At 41.8% G+C, this 24,089-nt stretch overlaps 2 pseudogenes; one reads left to right on the top strand and one right to left on the bottom strand.

Annotated features, from left to right (window-relative positions):
• Positions 1 to 347: 347 nt before the first annotated feature.
• Positions 348 to 728, top strand: LOC147420957 (large ribosomal subunit protein eL33z pseudogene; annotated as a pseudogene).
• Positions 729 to 2,004: 1,276 nt separating this feature from the next.
• Positions 2,005 to 2,815, bottom strand: LOC147420956 (uncharacterized; annotated as a pseudogene).
• Positions 2,816 to 24,089: the final 21,274 nt, after the last annotated feature.

Genomic DNA, 24,089 nt, shown 5'->3' with positions numbered 1-24,089 from the left:
CCAGATTCTACATATAATGTTCTGTGTTGATTATACAACTTGTCAAAGTCCAGGGTTGGGGGCCGAGCTCTCTGAGCCTTCCTGCTGCTGTCCATTAAATTGTGGAATGTTCCTATTTGAGCTCTGAATGCATGACAACTCAGTAGCACCGTAATTTGCAACCTGCAGAACCAATCATTGGCCCCAACAACCTACTTGGAGGCATGGCTGAATGGTACCTCGTCAAAACTCTAGCGACAGAACATGGAAGGACGACACTATCAAGAGTCCCTCGTGAAATGTTCACTGAAGACCAGAAAGGCGGACAAGGTCAGGCTTCTGGAGCAATTGTCCAACTTGACCTCTTCCCTCCCATCTGTGGTTTGCTCGAGCAGCAATCGCCCTCCGCAATGACGGAAAGGAAAGGAGAGCGCGTCGGACTTTATGTGCGGGGGCTTATCCTGGGATACAAGAGGGGGAAATCTAATCAATATCCTAGTACTTCTCTTCTGCAAATTGAGGGTATCAATACAACAGGAGAAGTGAACTGGTACCTTGGAAAGAGGATTGCGTATGTCTACTGCAAGGCTAAGACGAAGAAGAACGGGACATTGTACCAGTCAATTTGGGGTAGAGTGACGAAGCCTCATGGAAATAGTGGTGTTGTACGAGCAAAATTCAGAAAAAAATTACCACCCAGCTCATTGGGTGGAAGGGTTGGCGTTTTTATGTATCCAAGCCAAATATGAGGGGCCAAGGAAGCCTGGATGGAGAGAATGGCTCTCAAACACGCTTCATGAAAACTATTAGGCTTGCAGCCTATTTTCTCACAACTGCTATTCTAGAAGTGTTATGGTTGTTCTACCCTGGGGTATGATAACCAGCGAAAGACAATTGACTTTTGTTAATGTTGCGGGATCTTAGTCATTTACGACCGGATTACCTCCAATGAATTTGTTTTTTTTGTGAAACTAGAAAATGTATGAACTCTTCTGGGAAACTTCTGAATTGTGTATGGTTATCCATCATTTAATGACGTCTATATAACTGGCGCTTTGGCTTTGTGTTTTACCTCGATACTGAAAAAGAGTTTGAAATCTACAACATTACATTCTGTTTCAAAAAGAGAGAGAGAGCGAGAGAGAGAGAGAGAGAGAGAGAGAGAGAGAGAGAGAGAGAGAGAGAGAGAGAGAGACGAATAGTGGGTGTCACCTCGGGTGAAGTCCATGGTTTCTCTCAAGCTGCAGAAGTGCCTGGTAGCCAGCATTCTCAAATGTGCAATGGCCCAATCCCAATGAGGTCAATGAGATTTCCATGGCCAATTCACTTTTAGTATGGCAGGACATCACCAAGATCATCAAAGATGGTTTTGTAATTTTAAAACTAATCAATGTTTACTATAAGCCAATGATGAAGTTTGGCTTCATTTAAGGTCTTGTAGCTGAGATGCATGCGTGTTCTACGTTGACTTCTTTGTGGAGAGTTTCCACACGTCAAAGGCCAAAAAGGCACGCAAGAATACATTTCCAAATCAATTTGAATCTCAGAAAGCCCAAAGAAAGGCTATTTGTTAGAGGAAGGGTGCAAGAAGGGAAGAGCTATTGGTGTTGAAGTTGCTCTAGTTATAGTCGCGTTTAGCAAGACCACAAAGATATCCAAGAACTAAGCGATATTTTTTAGGACTTGAATTTTGTAGGGATTTTACATTCATACTCGCATGTGTCTATCATCAATGCAAATGACATTTGAGTCTTTGCCTACAAGGGGGGCGGGGGGGGGGGGGAGAGAGAGAGAGAGAGAGAGAGAGAGAGAGAGAGAGAGAGAGAGAGAAGAAGAAGAAGAAGAAGAAGAAGATTTTAACATCGTAGGAAACTATCCCAAGAGACCTTAAAGATCTATCCGACGAGGAGAGTAGAGAGAGAGAGAGAGAGAGAGAGAGAGAGAGAGAGATAGATTTCATTATCGTCCTCGGAGGTCAAATATGACCCATGGGACCAAGAAAACGTACACGGTTGTGCCTCTTTACTAGAGGAGTACATGGAGAATTATGACTAAAGTGGATACAACAAAATTGTGACACATGTCACTTAGGAGAGGGAAAAGCAAAAGGTGGCTTGGGAGTTTTTGGAGCTCGAAATTCCTCAATGATGGCCTTGCCACCTCGGTAGACGGCCCATTTTCCGATTGCTCGTGTTTCACAAACCTTTTGGAGTTCTTGTTTCTTAACTTTGAGTTGGGCGGGTGTCAATGCCTCGCTTATCCAAATTTTGGTGCCCTTGAGAAGTCGTGCTTGTTGTAGAAGTGCTCTACGTGCCTCTTTAGCCTTGAAGACCAAGATGCCTTGGTTGGTGCACTTGTCGTGGTGAACCTTGTCAATTGTGTTGGGGTCGAACTCCGTTGGGTGGATGGCTTGGTTAAGCGTCACTAGAGTTGATGTGTAGTCATCACTCTCCCCCCACCAAGTAGATGGCAAGCCACCGATTCGAACGGATAGTGCTAGTCCTTCCCGTCGGCGACGTTCTTGCATGCACTCTTCTACTTTGGAGGAGACCGTGATGGTTGCTTCTTGAACTTGGGTGACAAGGTTGGCCATGGTTGCGGTTAGGGTGTGTTCAACCTCCTTTGCTTTGGCGAGAAGGTGCTCACTATCGTCTTGCTTTTGGGACTCCAAGGAGGAGAGACGTGTCTCAAGGGTTGCAAGACGCACCTTGAGTTCTGCATTCTCGTCCTTGAGCTCTCGAATTTGAGATTGGAGACGGTCCATTGGATCCACCCGTGGGGTGGGCACAAAAAGACGGGTCCGTTTGATTGGGGAGAGAAAACCCTCGCGTTGCATCGCAGATTTGCAGGTGGGAGAAGTTTCTTCTTACTCAAGTCTCTTCCGGTTTCCTCCCACTTGAGGCTCTGAGTTTCTCGTGGGAAGGGTCAAATTTTCTTATTTGAGTCTCTTCCGATTTCCTCGCAGTCGAGGCTCTGCGTGGGAAGGGTCGCCTGTAGTTAGGGCTCAATATTGATTGTGTTGACAGAGTTCAGTAGGGCAGGGGCACTCATTAGTCAGGCAGGACGAACTCGGGTTGAGTCGGAGCAGGAGCCGCGGGTTGAGTCGGAGCAGGAGCCGCCGAGTGAGGCCTGTCGAGCAGGTATTCTGTTGGACATGGGAGGCGGGGCGGAGCTATGGCTGTGAAAGGCTCTCCCGCAGGCTGCCCCTCGCCCTAGGGAGGCCTGCGACCGAGAGGGAGAAGAGAGTTGGGCTAGGGTTCTTGCGAGAGAGAGAGAGAGAGAGAGAGAGAGAGAGAGAGAGAGAGAGAGAGAGAGAGAGAGAGAGAGAGAGAGAGAGAGAGAGAGAGAGAGAGAGAGGACATGTTAGAGTTCAAACCTTTCTAATGGCGAAAGGGAGCCCACACCCCTTTAGTCTAGTAGTGAGCTCTTGTATCAACCCTTTATTAGTCTTTAAATTTTTCCTCTAGTGTTAAGGTCTAGCTTTAGAGTAGCTTCAATTTGGGAAAAAAAGTTATTCTTTGAAAAAATTGAAGCATGCCTCTTGATCATGAGGGTATGCTATTAGTAGACTGCCATAAGAGCATGGTCACATGATCCATATTTTTCAATCACTTTTCAAATAATAACTATCCAGCAATTATGAGATTCACGGGCTTTGTACTTGTGAGCATAGTAGAACTATGTTGGGGGCATCAAGCACCATGCCAAAATCAACATACTTAGACTATTAGCCCCTTCCTTACTTTCATGAGGATGGTTGCAAGAAACTATTAGCACATATGGACCAAGCAAAGATGAGAAGGTAGTGGGAATTAGATGCTATCACCTATATTATGCACACAGCTGACCTCCATGTGTAGGAAAATGTGATTTTAGTTACTATGCTTGAACACTACATGGAGCATTGCTTCCTTTGTAATTAATGCTAGGCATTATCACCTTAGTTATCATTTATGAATAACTAGGTGATGTCACTTGACCATCACCTAAACAACCACCGCCAAAAAAGACTTCCATAAACCCAAAGAAAAATGAAGGTTTTGTGCACAAGTTTTGTATGGGTGTTATGGAAGGACGCTCCACTGTGATGCATCACTATGTGCCATCTATGGACTTTGGAATTTTCCCTTGAGAGTCATATAACTCTCTTTACAAAAGTTTCGCTTTAAGTGCTCACAAGCTTGCTTCCTTAGCTTCTCTATAATAGACACTAGTACCTTCCATCCCTTTAGTCCTCTTCCTAGCCATGAGGTTATGTCGATGTTAGAATGTAGAATGTTTGAGATCAAGGTTATTCTTTGAAAGAGAATTTTTAGCCTATGGGAGACCATGTATATTTGCGTCCATTGACATTTTGGAAGCACAAGTAACGTTTGGAGGCTGTAAATATAGATGATCGAGAAGATGCATATGTGAAGTTGAAAATCATAAAAATGTACTTTTGAATATGCTTTCTTGCTTGATCATGAGCTGCATCAATTTTACAACATAGATATGTTCAAGGTGCTTTGCTAAATGTCGCTCGATTTTGTATTAGCTCGGAAACGCTTGCTCGGAGTTTGGGATTCCTCGCTACTTGTAGCATTTGCTTGTCGATAGGATGGAGAAGTTTAATTGCTTTGTGGTTTGCTTTGTTGTTAAGATCATTTCCATTCATCCTTGCTTGGTGCAATTGGAACAATGAGTTGTCCACCGTTACGTGATAGCTTGAGCTGATTGGTATCCCAATCTGGTATTGCCTTGTATGTCCGCCGCCAAGGAATTCCAAGAATCATTGTCTCATTCATGTGTTCATCTGGTAAGCATACAAACTGATGAGGACATGAACATCTGTGTAATATCACATTCAAGTTGACTACTCCCAATGTTGGTGTTGGGTTCTTGTTGCATCCTTTGATAGTCGTTATTCCTGCTGTCAAAGACTGACTTGTTGCTTTCTTGTACGTGGAATAACTGACTGCATTTACTCTAGCTCTTGTATCGACCAATGCATTTGTGCTATGGTTGTTGAGTTGTACTTTGATGCAAAGGTCCATGCCATCTAACCATTCATCATCTGTTGACATTGCATCTTTCTGCCATTCCCATTGTCGATCATCTATTTCCAGTGTGTTGATGGGAATATGTATTTGTTGATTCTTGAGAGCAGCTTTCCTTTTGAGTACCCAAAGCCGAGCTTCCTCTTGGGCTTCATCAATAACCTGATGTCGTTTTATCTTTCTTTGCTTGGCTGCATGCATTCTTTCTAGCAATTCAGTGGTTAGCGGAAAATTGTACTTCTTTAAACGAAATCCACTAATCCAATTAGCCATTGGTTCACCATCTAGGGTGGACAACTTAACTGCTCCACTTGGAGATATATCTTCAATGATAAACGGTCCGTTTTCCTTTTTCTTAAACTTGGGAATGTGTTGCTTAAGGGAATAGACTAAAACTATGTCCCCTTTTTTGAAGATTTTTGTAATTAGATGGGAATCAAAGAACTATTTTTGTTTTCGCTTTTGTGCATAGATGTGAGCTACAATTGTTAGCCTTTGCTCATCTAGCTTCTCTAAATCTTCAAATATCTTTGACAATTCATGTCCAATCCACTCAAGATCCTTAGCTACCCTTAATGTCAGCAATAAAAATTATATTGGCAATATGGCATCAAGACCATAAACAAGGTTAAAGGGTGTAGCATTTAAAGCTGTTTTGAATGAAACTCGATAAGCCCATAGAGAAGCTTGGAGATTCATTTCTGAGTCTATCCTTCCTGAACTAACCACTTTAGTCAATACCGAGCTGAGAATTTTATTCGTATGCTCAGCTTGTCCGTTTACTTGTGGGTGATATGGAGCTGATTTGTTATGGATGATTATAAATTCATTAAATAGATACTCGATTACCTCATTAAGAAATGAGTTTCCCTATCACTAACAATTTCTATTGGCAGTCCATATCTTGTGAATGCATACTCATATAAGAATGCGGCAGTGGTTCTGGCATCATTCTTTTGAGTTGCTTTGGCCTCGATCCACTTAGACAAATAGTCCGTAGCTACAATGATGTATTGAGCTTGGGTTCTATAAGCAGGTGGCTATATTGGCTCAACAAAGTCTATACCACATTTTGCAAAAGCTCTAGCCCCATCATTGGTCTTAAGGGCATGTTATCTACACGTGTTGGGATTTTGCCTCGTTGACAAGCATCACACCTTCGAACATATTCTTTGGCATCTGCAAAAAGTGTTGACCACCATATGCCTACTATTAAGATTGCTCTTGCGGTAGTCTCACTAGAAAAGTGACCTCCAGCTAATACAGCATGTGCTTGTTCTATAATTGGAATATATTCCTCTTCATTTGCACAAAGACGCAAATGTTGATCCTTACCTCTCTAATACAATTGGTTTCCAATAAGAGCATAGTCTCTTGCTTCAGTTTCAATTGCTCTTTGATAGCGTTTACTCATATCCTCAGGAAATGTTCAGCTTGATAAGTAAGTAACTAGATAGTTACTCCACTTAGGAACAGGCGACATTTGGAACAATGTCACATGAGATATGGGTGTCTGTTTTTGACATTGAGGACAATCCTTTATAAAAGAGCGAACATCACTCCTCATAGTTGGCCAAAATACTCCAAGTCTCAAGATCCTTTACATCGTTGGTCTTCCGCAAAGTGAAGTCCTACTATGATAATATGTGCTTGACTTAGGTATTGGAATTTCTCTTCAGGATTAATGCATAAGAGCAATATTCCATCTCGGTTTCTTTTGTATAGTCTTCCAGCTAGTAATTGATACATACTTGATTGCTCAATTAATCCGATTGTAATAGCTGGAAGTGGTATTTGCGAGTCCACTTGAGCTCTGATCATCAATGATACCATATTTTCTGACCATCAAGGTATCATTTCCACGGAGGACAAATATGCATCTGGTAGATCATCGTCTACTCCTTTAGGTGGTTCCCTTGAAACAATCCTAGACAAATGATATGCTCTTTGATGAGTGGTGCCCTTTTTCACAACTACAATGAAATCAAATTCTAGAAGAATGATGAACCATCTCAGTATTCTTCCTATGCTACATGGCTTGTTGACCAAGTACAATAAGGCTTGGTGGTCCACAAAGAACACAAATTTGTTTGCTAATAGGTAATATCTATACTTTTTTATGGCATAGATCATTCATAATCCTTCCCTTTCTGTGGTGGTATAATTCTTTTCCTCCATGTTCAACTATCGGCTAGCATAAGAAATAGGAAAATTGATTTTCTCGTGTCCTGGTTGGGCTAGTATACACCAGATGGAAAAATTGGAAGCATCTACATGTATGTGGAATATCTTATTCCAATCTGATGCTTTCAATAATGGAGCTAAGGTGAGAGCTTGCTTAAGCTTCATGAAGGATTCTTCATACGCATCAGTCCATTCAAAGTGTGTAATCAAGCTATACATGTGTTTTGCAATTATAGCGTACATGTAAATGAACCGTCTGTAATATCCACAATGTCCCATGAAGGCTTGAACCCCTTTGACTGTTGTTGGTTTAGGCAAATTAGCAATAACATGAATTTTATCCATATCAGTAGGTATGCCATTTTTAGACACTATATGTCCAAGAATTTTTCCTTGTCTACCCATGAACGTGCACTTTTCAAGATTTAAGAAAATCTTATAAAGTCTACATTTTTTTGAATACCTTTTTGAGGTGTTCAATATGATCATCCCGGATTGATGAATGTATGCATAGATCATCCATATATACTTCCAAGAATTTCCTAAAACATTCTTTAAAATCATGGCTCATCAATCTTTGAAAGGTGGCAGGAGCATTAGTTAACCCAAAAGGCATAACCCGATAGGCAAAAATACCCCACTTTGTTGTGCAAAAGCAGTTTTAAGTTGATCTTTTGGGTCAAGCAAAAGTTGATTGTATCCCGAAAAGCCATCTAAGAAGCTGTAAGCTTCTTTTCCTAACTCGTTCTAAAACATGCTTAGTGATTGGAAGAGGAAAGTTATCTCTAATGGTAGCTCCATTCACTTTCTTGAGGTTGACACACACTCGTAATTTTCCATTCTTCTTGGGTACTACCACAATTGGAGATACTTATTCTGTGTGTTCAATTTCATGAATGAATTCGGCTTCTTTTAGTTTTTCAGTCTCTTCTTTGATCTTCCTTGCAAATGTCTCATTATATGTGTATGGCCTTTGTCTACTTGGTTTCGCATCATCTCTCATGGGTATGGTATGTTGACAGATTTCTGGATCAACACCCTTGAGATCTTTGTAAGACCAAGCAAAGATATCTCAGTATTCTCTCAGTAGGCTTAACAAAAGCTATTTTCTTCTTCTGTTAAGTCATTTGCAATGTATGCAGGCCTAGGATCTTCTCCCGGTTCAGCCAAATCTATCTTTTTTGCGTTTTCAGGCCCTTTGTAGGACTCGCCCTGTTTTCGTAGTTCTCTAACAAGTTGTTTGACTATGATTTTCAGATCTTGGAGAGTATATTTCTTGTAATGGGATGGAACACTCATTACATATTTACCATCCTCTTTTGTGGTTTCTACTTGGGTCGTATTTATCTCCTTTAGAGCTTTTTTCAACTCTTGATATTTCTTATTGCGCTCAACTTGTGTCGTGGTTGACTCCTTGTCCTGTTTCTTTGGCTTTGCTTGAGTATTCTTTCTCATTTTTCTTGATTTTTTTGACATTTTTGGATTTTTGTTTGAAGGATATCTGCGAATGATTTTGTCCTTGACACAATCATGTGCATCTATCTGCATCAGGAACCGTGTTCTACTGGAGACTGATGGCATAGGTTTAGTTTTCGTGTTTTTTCATCCATACCATTTATGTTTCTCGATTTCTGGTTAGGAAAGTCAAAAAACTTCTCCTCCCCTCCTTTCATGAGTAGCTCAGCTGACACATGTTCTTTTTCCGACCCCGAATCATCTGAGGTAGTTGAATGTTCTTCTAACTTATCTGTTGCATCATATAGAGGTCTGAAAAGACTTGTTGAGCTTTCATCAAGTCCTTTGTTTCCTGAATTTCATCTTCAATGTGGAGGGTTGAGATCATTTGTATGGGAATTATATCATAGCCGTCCTCATTGCAAAATTGAATAGGCATAGAAGTATTCACATATACATCCATTGTCGCTAAAATTTGAGTCCACTCAAATGGCTCAAAGAAATGCTCTGGAAAGGGTTCAGGTACATAGGCTTCATCGTGCTATCTCTTTCTAAGATACATTCTTCTCTTTTTAAGCTCCCGTTTTCTGAAGCTCCGCACATTCAAATAGGAGTGTCTTTGTTCAACCACAATGGAAGCTTAGCTTCAGCCGAAGAGACTAAATCGAACTCTTGTATGGTCGTTTTCATGACATCTCTATAAGTGTGATCTTTTAAATTAACTCTTGTTATTGATCCCACTTACTTCAAGTACAAATAATTTTTTTCCCAATCTTGGATAAGTTGTACCTATCGCATGAAAAGTCTTCGCAATATGATTTTGTAATTGAGTTCTTCCCAAAGTCTAATATGGAAAAAGTGTGTTGATATTCAATCCCACAGGAATTAACTATTACTTTTTCCTCTATAGGAGCTGACTTTAGAGTTAGGCTCCCATCATTGATTTGTCTAACTTTTTTCCATAAGTGTCCTGGCCAGTCTTCTTCTACGAATGGAATTCCATATAAGGCATCTTCTTTGTCCGGCACTATAAGTTCTGGCTCTTTTGGTTCAAGGTGGGGTTCTACCACCACTTTGGATTTTTCTTTATTGTCTCTTACCACAAGCTCCTCAGGTTTTTCCATACTTTCGAGCTTGGGTCTTTGTTTTTCCAGCATTTCTTGCGTGATTCTTACCAAATTTTGATAAGCTTCAAGCTTAGCTGCTTCCATGTCTGGAGAAGGATAGTTTTTTCATTTGTTTTCCATGTTTTGGCCTGCTTTAAGTCCTACTTGGTAGGCTTCCAAGGATGCATTAATAGGCTCAAAAATTTTATCAACCAAAATTGACCCTCCAGGTTTCACGGTTGTTTCTTAGACTTCACTTCCAGTTTCTTTCACCTTTTCCTGGAATAGCTTCTTTGCTTTCTCCTCAATTTCAGCCCGTTGTTTCTGTTTTCTCATCTCATACCTTTTGCTTCTGCTTCTTTTGTTCTTTTGAGAGAAAATTTTTGTATTCTCTGAATCATCAGAGGAGTTATGTTTCTTTTTCTTAGCTTGGGCTCTAGTGATTTCCTTGATTGGAACAATCGGTTCTCACTCTCAGATGAGCAACTAGGTATCACTTGGACTACGTTTACTACTGTTTTACCCTTGTTTAAAGGATTTTAGGACAATCTTCTGGGAAGCGTCCTCCCTTTTTGCAACATTGTATGCAATAAGCTTCAACTCACTTGAGGTTTTTGTCAGGCTCTAGGCATTCATTTTCCAATGATCATCTACACCACACTTATGACAGTTTCCCGTTCTTGGTTTAATCATGGGTCTTACCATAGGAGGTCTAACACCTTGATTAGCCACATAGTACATTGGTGCAAGATCTGGTGGAGTATAAGTCACAGGTTCTTCCATTGGTGGTGGATGTGAATTATACCAATGTCCTTCTACCATTATTGTAGATGGACTAGGCTCAGCATAGGGTGTAACATGCACTAGTGCTTGTTCAACTATGACTCCTTTTGAATGCATATACTTTACAGGCGCTGCATTATATCCCGGATATGGAGGTTGTTGACCCAACACGGATTGAGATCTTTCCATATCCATCGGTGGTCTTTGAGTTGAGTTGGTGCCATGTTAGGCTGATATGGAGGTTGTTGACCCAACACGGATTGAGATCTTTCCATATCCATCGGTGGTCTTTGAGTTGGTGCCATGTTAGGCTGATATCTATACATGGGTTGTCCTTGTGGCCTCATGGGCACGTACTGAACATTCCCATCATCCTTTGGTCAGTAATAGCATTCATTGGTCTCATGGTTGGTCCATTTACCCTCGATTGCACACCATTTCTGCAGTCTAATTGGTTGTCCATGTTGAGGTATCCCTTGCCCTAGTCCCCTCATAGGTACTTTTTGCATGTTATTCATCATGTCATTCATCCTTTTGAGCATGTCTTCGATGACTGAAAGTGGTGTTGCAGCAGCCGTTCCCACTTGTGCTGGTTTAGTGGATACTGTTTTCTCACTTTGGTTATCCTTAGGGACATCTTCTTCATTGAAAATATCACAATTGTCTCCTAAGTCAATAGCATTTGACACACACTCTTCTAGGGTTGTATGCTTCTTGCTATACAGTATAGCATGAAGTTCTTTGTTTAGCAGTCCCTCTAGAAACAATGATACTAGTCGTTCTTCTATATGCATCTGGCAATGTATTGTTTCATTCGAGTTGCACAATCCCTAAGAGACTCACCTTGTTTCTGTTTAAAGCTGTAGATTTGAGCTATCGGATTGTTTTGAACCCGTTTTGGAACAAGTAGCTGCAAATCCTTGAGCTAATGTGTTCAAGTCCATGATTGACCTTGGTGGAATGTTTTGAAACCATGTCAATGCTTTTCCTTCTAATGTCATTCCAAACCCCTCAATTGAGTATGGAAATCGAATATGCGTTCTGCTCTTAGCACTTGCTTAAAGCTTGCTAAGTGATCGTGTGGATCCCTTGATCCACTGTATTTTCTAATCCATTTTTGAAAATCAACTGGTCTGACACGTCTATTTGGTTCAACTCCCGGTCTCCTGGCAGTTGGTCATGTTCCGAGTCCTTCAAACGAGTCTGTTGGAAATAGTGACTCGTGTAGCCTTGGACTGGCTTTAGTGTCACTCGATTTTCTTGATGATGAGGTGGTTTTTGGTTTCCTAACATTACTCTCAGAAGATCGTTCACGATGTTCATCTCTTGAAATAGTTTCTGGTCCTTGGTCCAATATCCAATCTCTTATTGAATACCCTTGATATTTGGTTTGTTCTACCTCCTCATGAGTCATCATAACAAAGTTATTGCTATAACAATCCCTAAACAGGTAGGTTGGTAGCTCTACTGATCCCTTATCCTTGATCTTAGCTCTACTTCTAGGTTCTCATGCAATGTGGTTGTGGAAAGTGTCCACAAACACTCGTTTTCTTGTTTTTTATGGTTCCCTAAGCATTGATCTTAAGACTTGTCTCGTCTATCAATCATCCTCAAAATCGTAATCTAGTACTAAAATCCTATAATCCTAAAGGCACTTCACAAGTACAACTTACCTTCAAGCTATCTCTATATAGCAAAAGACGACAATCTTAAGCTATGTGGTTTCTAAAAGAAAGTTTTTACTCTAGGAAATCCTACAAGAAGTTAAAGGATAACTTCACAAGATTCTCGTGTTTGTACCTAGTTTAGGTCTCTTCGAACCCCGGCAGCGGCGCCAAATGTGGGACGGGTGTTTAACCTCACTCCTATCTTATTGCAGATTTAGCGAGAACCACGATTAAATTGTCAATCCATGGGACGAAGCTGACTCGACTAGTGCATAGAGGCTACAAGAGGTTGTCAATCTCTCGGAAAACAACAAACAATTCACGTCTAACTCAAGCTACACTCAAGTAACTGAATCACCAAAAGCCAATCGCTCATCGATAAACAAATCACATTCATTACAGCATGAAATAATATCTAGACATAATGAAACTTCTAGGACATGTTTATAAGACGTAAGCACACATGCTTGTGATCTCAAATCCCACTTTAGGTCAAGTGAAAAAATTCACAATTATTAACAGCAGTGGATTTTTTACCTAGTCGTTTGCGACCCAGAATGCACCTAAATGCTTAGGAATGATGCCCCAATACCCCCGCCTATGCTTAGTTTTTTATTTTTAAGTATAAATTCCTACTTATGATGAAATTAGGCCGCGGTCGGCTACGCCAAAACCTATGAAATACCCCGAAGTGTTTACGTCAATGTGTAGAGCTCTTACCTGCAATTGCAATGCAACAAACGCGACTGCAATGTGACAAGCGGGGAGGGAGTAAGAAGCGCGAGAAGGAGAGAAGTGAGCGCCATTAGCTCACGTTGTGTATTTCAGTATCCAAAAACTTTTAATTAACTTACAAAATTTGGCTTTTATACCTTAGCCAAGGTTTTTGGTGGTCAAAACTAATAATCTGGGAGCTTTAACTAAAGATGGGTAATGATAGGTTGATACAATCTGGAAGTTTGTGGCCCCGGCTCATCAATTACAAGGTTTATCCAAAAAATAGGAGTTACAATATTTTTTATTTATCAAAATAATAAGTGTTTTTACAATGAGAGCTCCGAAAAATGGTGTCCGAGTTAGCTTGATGCTGCCTGAAAGGCTGTTGTTTAAAATGTTAAGCCATGAAAGAAAGGGTGCAATGGCGGAGAGAGTGCCAGAGAAGTTGTTGTGCAAAAGCCTTGTCAAGCACGCAATTAAACCCTTCCCTTCTCCAAGATTACAAATCCACTCCATGTTGTACTACGCATTTTCTGCCTCCACCATTAAAAGTAGCGGCTGGATGAACCGAACCCAGGTGGGGTGCTTTTTAACGTTGATCGTCAATTTCTGTCAACAATCTAATGATGAATCATCAAACCCACTCTATGAAGCTATCATACCAGTTCTCGTGAAAGTGGAATGCTAAGGGCAGGACTGGAACTACTCTAGTGGGTTTCTCCATCTTTCGAGATAGATCATCTAGCCTATAGGTTTGGTGGTTTGAGGGAGGGGATGAATTGGTCTTTAGTCAACTCAACTTTTAGCGCGTGCAAGAAATCCTGCGGAATTCCTCCATTATTAAGTGCTCTCTCCCACAAGCTGCGGCTAATTCTTCAAGTAAGTGTCTTTTCTCTGCAGTTTCTATTGATATAACCAAAGAAAAGAAGCATGCATGCGATTTCAATGGTACATTCTTTGAGTCTGGAACAAGTACTTCGAGTGAACTAGTTTTAGTGGATGAAAGGTGTTGTTACTTTGAGCGGAGTACCTTTAATGGATGAAGTCATGGGTGAAGATGTAGGTGCTTCAAATAATTTCTCCTTCAGGATAGGTTCTTTCATAGCATCATCACTTGTGAGTCACAAACACCGACCTCAAATACTGACACAAAAGGTAATCAACCCCAGCAGACATACCATTACAATAGGTAATCAACAAGACAAGAATGTCAGGCACAGCAAACAAATAATTGCAGTAGGTTCACCAAATGTGTTGGCAAAACCTTCAATGGCCCAGCAGGATCGCCAAATGTGTTGGGGTTTGAACAACACATGAATCTCTCTCATACACATACTCTCAAACACTGAATATACACTCACTCCATGATCAAACTCAGCAAGAACATAGATAGATAACTTCAAAGTCAGCAGAGAGAACATAGAAAAATATCAAACGGAGCAAATAACACCATGGCTAAAGCTTCTCTAATTCAAAAACATCCCTTCAACACAGTAACACAACACATATACATTTTAGACTCAACAAAAATAGCATAGGAGCAACTTCAGACTCAACAAGAAACGATACATAGAGATAATCTGGTAGAGCTTGAGAACATCACTTCTTCTCATTACAAAACCTTCTCCCTTACACTTGAGAACACCATGACCAAACATAGTTATAACTGTCTAACCAAAATTTTCTTGGCATGAACTTCAGACTCAGCAAAATCCGACCTAGTAGAAATCCGACCCAGTAGAAATCCGACTCAGCAAATGTTCCGACCCATCAATATTCTGACTCGGTAAATAATCCGACTCATCAGACATCAAACTCAACATCTTATTCAATAGTATTTAATTCATCATAATTTGACTCAGCAAAAATCTGACTCAACAGGAATCTGTCTCAACTCAAATCCGACTCAACATATTATATCCAATCAAAAATGCCACACTCCACAATGATTCTACGCTCGTCAATGTGGCACGTACAAAAGTGAGGACCCTTTGACCACATAGAGTTAAAGGAAAGGCACTACAAAATAGGAAAATATCTTTTATCAACTACAAAGATAAAATCAAGAAAAAACTATACAATATGGTTTAGGTATATCAGTATGCTACCTTTGGTATGCAACCTCGTGCATACTCCCATTCTTTGTCAGTGATGTATTCTCCACGTGCTTTTGCTTCGATCATTTTCTCATGAATCCACTCCGCACTAATGAGATCTGGGAAACATGCAAAGTGTCTAGGCACAGGAGTTTTTCTCCTTCCTCCATGTACTTGTTTCCATGCTTCTCTCTTCTACAAATGCCTTGCCTTTGCCATTTTCCACAAGTCCACCCACTTGGTCATAACCTTTGCATTGAGAATACACTAAGTTATTGACCACTCGAGATAGATTCATATCCATGTTAAATAATCTTCCCTTTCCACTTGGAAAGTGTAAAGTCATCCTCCTTGTCTAACCACATACGAGGCATTGAGGGGTCAACTTGTGCCAAATACTATGAGATGTAAACAAATGTCTCTTGCACGATCCACCCTTCGTCCATACATGCCTCTGGTTGAAACCGTAGCCGTACAAAATCTTTGAGAGTCTTTAAAAACCTCTCTAAAAAGAACATACATCATGCGTGCACTACTCCGCATATAAAGATCTCCTCAACCACGTGAACCAAGAGGTGGATTTGACTAAGAAGAACCGATCAAGGAAATGCATCCTCAATTGCACACACAGTTGCCGTTGCAAGTGTTTGAGCGGCAAGGATAGCATCTATTTCAATTTCCTTGGAACTCACAAATCTGCAAGAAAACACACAAGAATACACTAAGTGCTAGTTGAGGTTATTATATACATAAAAAAGTGTAGTTGAGTGGAGTCTTGTGGTGTACCTTACTAGCTCCCCAAGTTTCAAAATAGCATCCCTCACTTTCTTGTCCCGGAATATGCACATACTCACCGGCAAAATGAACTACAATGTAAATTAGAGGAAGGGTGTCAGGACAAGGGTCCTTTAACCTAAGGACTAGGATGGTCATGGACTACGGCCAAGGGCCGGACTAGAGAGTGTGGACAGGGGATCTGTCTAGGGCAAGGGGCTAGGAGCCCACCTATATAATGGGAGGTTGGGAGGAGGATCTCTAGTCTAGTTTCCCTAGTTCTTACACTGGTATCAGAGCTTAGGTGGCCTATGAGGTCTCTCTTCCACTCTCTCTCTAGGCGTTCTCACTTTTGGCTCCTAAAAAGAGGGCTTTAAGGTGTGAACCGTGGTCTTTTTAGGGATTTTTCCAAAAATAGCAGTTTGTTTTCCTAAATCGGATATCGTTTCCTGTTTTGGACGTGACTGTGTGGTGCATGAAATTGCGCGAGCTCTGGCTTGATAGGAGTGCCATGGCTTCAATGGGGAGCTTCCAGGAGCACTTGGCCTAATTGTGGCCGTGCAAGCCGCACACACCTTCCCTTGTGCTCACGACTTTTGCTCACGCTGCCTGCGGATAGAACCCGTCAAATTTGGGTTTCGTTTTCACATAGCAAGGCCAAAAAATTTGATTTTTTGGGCTTTCTTCTCCTTGGTGGTCTTTCCCACAGGCAAGGCAAGTCACAAGCATCAACCTCCGTGCTCGGTGCAAGCATCAAGCCATGTCGGCTTTTACCGGAGCTTGACGTTCCGCTCAGTCCTTGTAGAAATTCCAGATTTCTGCATATTTTTACAATTGTGACAGTATCGATTGGAGTTCATGCAACATAATCGTTCGCCGATTACGGAAGCTTTCAACAATCAAGCGTCTTCAAAACGGTGACGATTCAACCATCTCCACTACAAGATTTCAGTCGTCTTGTGAGCCACGGGCGATTTTTCGGAGTTCGTTTTCTACGTCAATTGTGCAAGTTCTTTCTTTTTCGACGGTCAGGTGCTACGATGCACAAGTGGAGTTAGCAAAGCTCCTATACTTGGCGAGTGCTCTCAACATCAAGTATTTTTTTATGAGTACTTCTTTCACCGCACTGTGTAGCCATGGATTCGGATATCAATATGACATTCGATTTTGAACAAAGTACTCCTGATCCTACCAATGACGGCTCGCAGCCGGATCCTCTCAAGGAGAGTACCCGCGATGCTACAACAGGAGAAGATACTTACGAATTGCTCCATATTCAAGAATTTCGTGCACTTCAGACACGCATGACAGTCATGGATGAAAATTTAAAAGCTTTAAATGAAAATGTTACTAAACTTTCCACATTAGTAATTCAATTAATGCATCAGCAGTCTAAGAGTCCTGCTGACACCCACATGCATGAGCACGTTGGAACACAAGGGCAAGGCCCAATTAATGATACGTTGCATACTCTCACTGCCAAAGAGGTGGATGACTTGTTAAAGAACTTTAAACCACCAGTTTTTAAGGGCGAAGACCGAGACCGCAATAAGGATGCAGTGAACATCTTTCTCAGTAAATGGGATGGAATTCACGCCTTACGGCGTACTCCGGATGCAGTCAGAGCTCTGCAAACGAGCTTAACTCTAGAAGGCAAGGCCTATAAATAGTGGATGTCTCTCAAGGAGAAGAACACCATATCACATAGTTGGGGTCCCTTTGAAGCAATGTTTAGCAAGGAATTTTTGCCTACAAATGAGGCCAATCGGAATTGGACGGCTTGGGACACATGTTCCATGCGCCAATACCCATCACTCCTTGAATATATCTCTCACTATCGGGACGTTATCCTCAAGTTGGAAGGCTTGGATACCTTTCAACAAGTACGAGGGTTCATACGAAGTCTGACTCCAGAGCTTAATAAGTATGTCAAGAACCAAGACCCTAAAACACTTGAGGAAGCCATAGTGAAAGCACATATTCATGATGACCCTGATGATAAGAAAACACATAATAGTAATGTGCCTGCTAGTCTACATGGTAATACACGCACTCAGTACGGGCACAATAAAAGAAAAGTTCTAGTTGCTAATTCAGATGCATCTAAAAAACCCAAGGGGTCCTCTCTCTCCTGAGGATTTTGATAAAGCCAAGAAAGAGAAGTTATGCTTTCAATGTTTAGGAAGAGGCCATGGAAAAAAGGATTGTCCCAAGGGGAAATCTGCTGCTCAGGGGAAGGAGAAAGCCGTGCACACGATGCAACTACTGCCTCTTGAGTCTTCCTCAAAATTCTCCACAGTGGAAGTAACACACACTGAGGTGGTGCATGAATGTTATCTCACAGCTTCCATGTGGCAACAAACCTTTGGACCACATGAGTTAGTACGTATGCACGGATATCTGCAAGGGCACAAGGTGTTGTGCGCTCCTTGCCGCACTGTCGAAGCAAGGGACTTGCCAATACACCGTATGCGAGCCACAAACAAGCCTAAACTAGCAAGCTCAAGAAAACAAAGGGTGTGTCACTCACCGCTCTACGCTCGCCTTCGTGGTGGATTCCTCGCCGCGATGAAGAAGAAGCTGCAGTCGTGCCGCGCTCAACCGCTTCGCCGCCGTCGTGCCTTCGTAATGCTCGATCGCACACACACTCTCCCTCTCTCTCTCTCTCTCTCTCTCTCTCTCTCTCTCTCTCACACACAAGGAGGTGAAGAAGAAGAAGATGGAGATGGAGCAAGAGCACTCTTCAATTGCACAAATGAGAGAATGAGTAAAAATTAGGTTTAGTTGGCTTTTATAGGAGCTCACCCCATTCACACTTGGGCGCCCATGCTTAACCAACTAATCCCTTGAATGTCCAAGTTAAAGTGCGCCTCTCATCGGCGATCACTCTACCTTTCCCTATTGGTCCGACAAGCCCGGTACCTGACTCTACCAAATACATAATACACGTCCGTCGTAGGTGATGGGTGTCCGTGTGCCATGAGGGTTAACATGCCCCCCTTCCTGATGTAGATTCCGTCCTCGGAAGCTATTGAGTTGAAGCTGGTTCGTCGAGGTGGAAGAGCATTTGAGATGAATGTCCTTAGCCTTCTTCAGTCACTGCAAAATCAAACAACATTGGCACAGTAATTGCATTCTCTTAAAAAGCATATGCAGTTTTAGGTAGACAAATTGATTGGTCAAAGAATTTCAAACAATTTGATAGCAATGAACATTAAATTGCAATGTAATCAAATGCATAAACAGATGTAAAGGCAAAAAATTAAACAAGTCTGGGGTCGCTAATTTGACGGTCGAAAGGCACTAGAGATCAAGTATTAATACCATGGGTAAGCTTCTTAATTTTCTGTGGTCAATTAAGTTGTTTAATCGCGAGAGCCAAGTATTCATGTTCGAGGGATGACTAGAGGCTATATCTAGAAAACCTTGTAGTTAAGCTACCATAAAAGGAATTTCTCATGAAATCATCGCCTGACTGATTACTTTTTCTTTGACCCCCCAAGGTCTTTTCACAGTGATTCAATTATGATGTGTGTGCTTATTTTGTATGCCTTGGGTTTTTTGCTTTTCAAGGAAAAGCGCCCACACTGGGAACCTCTAGGGCTCTAGTACCATAGGCAATACATGTGAGTGAAGTACCAAATCAAGCCGAGATTTCTTTTCCAGCTTAAAATTTTACATTGTGGCACTTTGATTTTTTGTTTGTTCATTTTCAGCATTTAAATTTTGTAACTTTGGGGGGTCATATAACACTGTTACACTCCCCAGGCTCATCACATTAGTAAACTCCCTTTATAATACTTAAGCTAAAGGTCAATAGGGTTAAGCCCACTAGAAGGCCCTAGTACATTTCATACAATGCTGCCTAAATCGGATTAAGAACCTAAGTAACCATTGTTTATTAGGAAGGCATTCCCCATGGTATTAAGAGAAGATTTCTAACACCTAACTTGGTCAAACTAGCTTAGTCGGACTGCTTGATTTTTACACCTTAAACAAGTGATTATGACAAAAGATTGCATTGAATTAAATGTTGGATACTAAGCCAATGCGCTGAATATTATGCTACCAATCCCAATCAAAGCAGACAAACATGGATGCAAAAAGATAAGGGCAATGCTAATGGACAAGAAACACCTGTTTGTGTTGATGGTCGCGCTTGATTTGAAGGTTCCATGAAGGTCCAAATCCTATTAATAGCAACACGCTCCTGTACACACTAGGAAACAAAAGGAATACCTCCAGGAGGCACATTAGTGGGAAAAGAGATCTTTTCTAATCACTCAACTCTAAAACAGAAACACTCCTATCGTACTAATCTTACCTACCCTCCATCACTCAAGTGATGAGGATCAAAGGTGTTTCATGGCATAGGTTTCTGTTTCACTGTACCAGATGTGACATGTGTAGGTCTGAGTCAATGTTTTGACTTTAATGTGCATACTCGTTTGCTAATTGCTCTTGCTCTTTTTTTCTTTTTTTTTTTAAAATTTTGTGAGTATAAAGCTTTATATGTACATTCCCTAAGATTGGAATTGAGAGGTCAGGGAAAAAGGTTGAGAGGGAAGCAAGTGAATGATGGATGTCCACAAACACTCCCCCCTTCCTTGGGTAGATCATACCGTTTGAAATGAGCTTGTCACCCTTTGAAACCAATTGTTCCAGTTGGTAATAGGTGAGGATTTTTGCCAGTAGTTTTCTATTACCCTAGGTGCCTCGTCAAGTTGTAAGGGTGGTAAGGTACTCTCCCAGGATTTTATTTGCAACGTTGTTGTAGGTGGTGAACTTACCCCGGAAGGTGCAAACTCTTTCGTGCTTGGATGGATATGTACAGTGGTAGGTGGAGGTTGTGTCGAAGCTTCTATTTGCATATAGGAACTACATGAAGAGCAAGAAGCTTCATTTGATTTCCCTGTTCCTGAGCTAGGTGGAACAAATCGTTCTTTCTTTGGTACCCAAACTAGCTCTAGAACGGGTGTGTAACATTCCATGATTTTTTCCTTTCCGCGATTTTCAATTTGTTTTGGAGCCACAGGATTGGGTTTACATGGGCCAGGTGACAGGTAAGAGCACAATCTACGTTTTGGCACCCAGATTTGATCATTTCCTTGATAGTAGCCTTGGGCTTCCAATAGTCGTTTAGGAATCCAACGCAGCGTTTCTTTACATTTCTTGGAGTGAGTGGTACGTTTCTTACAAGGCTTCTGTCTTTTAGCACTAGCTATGGTCACTAAAGAAGCTTTAGAGACCCACTTGTATGTTTTCTTCGTGACATTAGGATGAGTCTTGTCAGAAGCGATATGCATTGCTTGTAGCATATTTAAGGGTATAGGCATTTCATCCCCCTCAGGTGTTACCCAGGTCGTCCCCCTATTTCCCCAAGTGTCTATGGTTGATGCTAGGTGGACCCAGTCTACATTGTCTGATTCCGTCATACCCGGTAACACATCCATGTAAGGAGAATCTTGGCCAATGTCTGTATCCTTCTTACAAGTGTAACAATATTGTAGTGGGGCCGAGTGAACTGTGGTGTCAGAGCGATGATCAATAATGGTTTTACTCCCTAAGGGGTGTACCATACCAGTCACCAAATCCACTCTAAGGAAAGAGTCTTGGAATTGCAAATAGACATGATTTTTAGACCAATCGTGAACCATTTGTGCTTCCCTCATGAATGGTCGTCCTAAAATCATTTCATATGACATAAGGTGTTTAGAGAAATCCATTACAATGAACGTATGTCGTACCTTGTGTCCTAGAACTTTGATCTTAAGATCCTTGAGCATCCCCATAGGTTTGGCTATGGTACCATTTGCCATCTTTACCACAATGTTAGTAACACTGAGGCGGGGTTTTCCCATGGATTCCCAACAATCTTTTGTAACGATGCTAACTCCCGCACCACCATCAAGAATTCCCTTTATAGTTAATCCCTTGGTAGTGATGGGTAGGGTCGCATTAGACTCGTCGCCTTCAAAATACTGCCCTAATTCGTTAATGGGTACCTCGATCACAGACTCGTGTCCATCTAAGTCAAGTGATTGCACATGATTTTCCTCATCAATCATAATCGAGTCAGGCCTATTTGGTTGCGCAAACTGCGGTAATCCCGTTCGTAGCTCTCCGTTAAGGAATGCTCGAAGTGCAAGGAATAACTCAGGATCTCCATATAGCTTTGCTATGATCGTGGTTCGGACCTCAGAAGACATGAAGTCCACTAGTTTGGCAACATTCATTGGCGTTTTGCAGGGTGTAGGTCCTTGACTAGGAACTAGTGAGGATGGAATCTCATATTCCTCAATGGGATCAGGTATTCCTTCGTTAAACATCCTTTCCAACAAGAAGGGTGTATGCTCACTTTCTGATGTCCTGTCCTCACTCCCTTCTTGGATGATACTAGATATGGCTAACGGTCTATGGTTCATGTGGGGTGGATGAACTTGCGTGGGAAACACTGTGTCATGAATTTTGATATGCATGGGTTCTGGTTCTAGTTTCCTTTGAGTCTCCTCCACTAAACCTCTTAGATGTTTCACCTGCTTAATCTCGTCTACAGGGTTTGGGTACGTCCCAATCTTCTTTTTACGATTCTTCCCTTTTTGCCCCTGCGGTTTATCTTGGGGGTCTTGGATTGGATTTGGAAACACTTGTGGTGTTTTCAGAGGCTCTTTATGGTTTTCTCTCATTCGGTTTTCATTTGGTTCCATGTTACGGTTTTCTTTGTCGGTCTTTCCCTTTGTGGTATTGGTTCTAGTCTCCATTGTCTCGACTGAATCTGAATCATCCTCGAGGTCATTCATATACACGGGGTCATCTCCTGTTCCTATGTTTGTTTTGGAACTTGGCTTTGAATTTTCCGTATTCTGCGACTTCTTCCTTCGTGTCTTCTTTTTCTTTGCTTGGATAACTGACGCGGTATCTCTCTCTTCGAGGATATGTCCTGGCCCTTGAAGCATGGACCGTGTAATCGCATAAGCGGGTGCGACGGGTGGTATTGGTGACGTCACACTAGCAATTTCGACCAAATTCAGGGGTGTGATTTTAGGCGCATTTGGGTTATAGGGGCATTGGGCAATCAAGTGATCTATGCCACAACGATTACATGTGAGTATTGGCATTGCAGACGTGCTCCCTTGATTCATTTGCATCTGTGCAGCATTCTTTTGCAGCCTAATAGGGCACTCCGCTACTCGATGTGGTCCACCACACTCGTAGCATTGAAGAGGTGGCCTCCTAGCCTGGGTGTTGATATTTTGACCTCTGGGTGCGAGAGCAGCAGCTTGATAAACCGGCTTGACTTGTCCCCAACAATCTTCCATGTAGTATATAGGACATTCTTCCAATGTATCAAGTCCGTAGGCAATACTAGTGTCTATTTCCTCCTCACAACCATCTGCATAAGCGTTTGATGGCTCGCAACCCACTTGGTTCATAGGGGCGACTCTTGGATGCGGGGGCTGCGGTCCTAGCACAGGAGGTGGTAACGGTGTAGCTTGTACAACATTTTGAGATCTAGGGACCATGTGTTGCGGTAGTTGCTCAACAGGTGGAGCAGGCATCAATACAGGAGCTCGAGGTGCATCCGTCCAGGCTACAGGTGGTCTATTTGCCATCATACGTTTGATCATTAAACAATCCTTAGCTTGGTGACCATACCTACCACATGCGTTGCAAGTTCCATTAAATTTTACTCTAAACGTAGGGCACTCACTAGTGCTATGTGGACCTAAGCAAATGGAACACCATTGTTGCTCCCTTCTTGGATACATGTGACTATTTTGAGGGGGTCGATTATCCTTAAGAGACTCTTGGATTGCCTTGGTGAGGTCTGTCAAGAATGTCTCAAATACCTTTGGCTCATTGGCAATGGGCTTTGCAGTCATGGGTTCATACTCAATGGCTTGTGAGCTAGTGGATCTCGTGTCAGTAGACACCCTCATGCCTGCTATCATCAAGTTGTCCTCTAGTTGGATTGCATTGGCAGTGACATCTTCCCAGGTTGTGATACCTCTAATCACTAGTCCATTATAGATTCCTTCATTCCTCAACCCTCGAATGAATCGATCAAGCAGTTGGTTATTGTTGAAGCGCTCATTTACAGGGCAGCGAGAGTTTAAGTGCTTTAGACGACTAATGAAGTCCCTTACTGACTCTCCTTCCTTACGTTCGGCCTTCTGTAGCTGAGATGCTACACCCCAAAGCACACCTTCTCGTATGTACTCCTTTAGAAACAACCTTCGAAGGGTAGGGTAGATTGTTTTCTCGTCCACCCTTAGGGTCCTATACCAA

This window comes from Adiantum capillus-veneris, chromosome 28 (assembly GCF_014529385.1).
Source record: "Adiantum capillus-veneris isolate H3 chromosome 28, ASM1452938v2, whole genome shotgun sequence".
Classification (NCBI taxonomy): Eukaryota; Viridiplantae; Streptophyta; class Polypodiopsida; order Polypodiales; family Pteridaceae; genus Adiantum; species Adiantum capillus-veneris.
The sequence above is the reverse complement of the archived record's forward strand: the minus strand, read 5'-3'. Positions and strand labels throughout refer to the sequence as shown.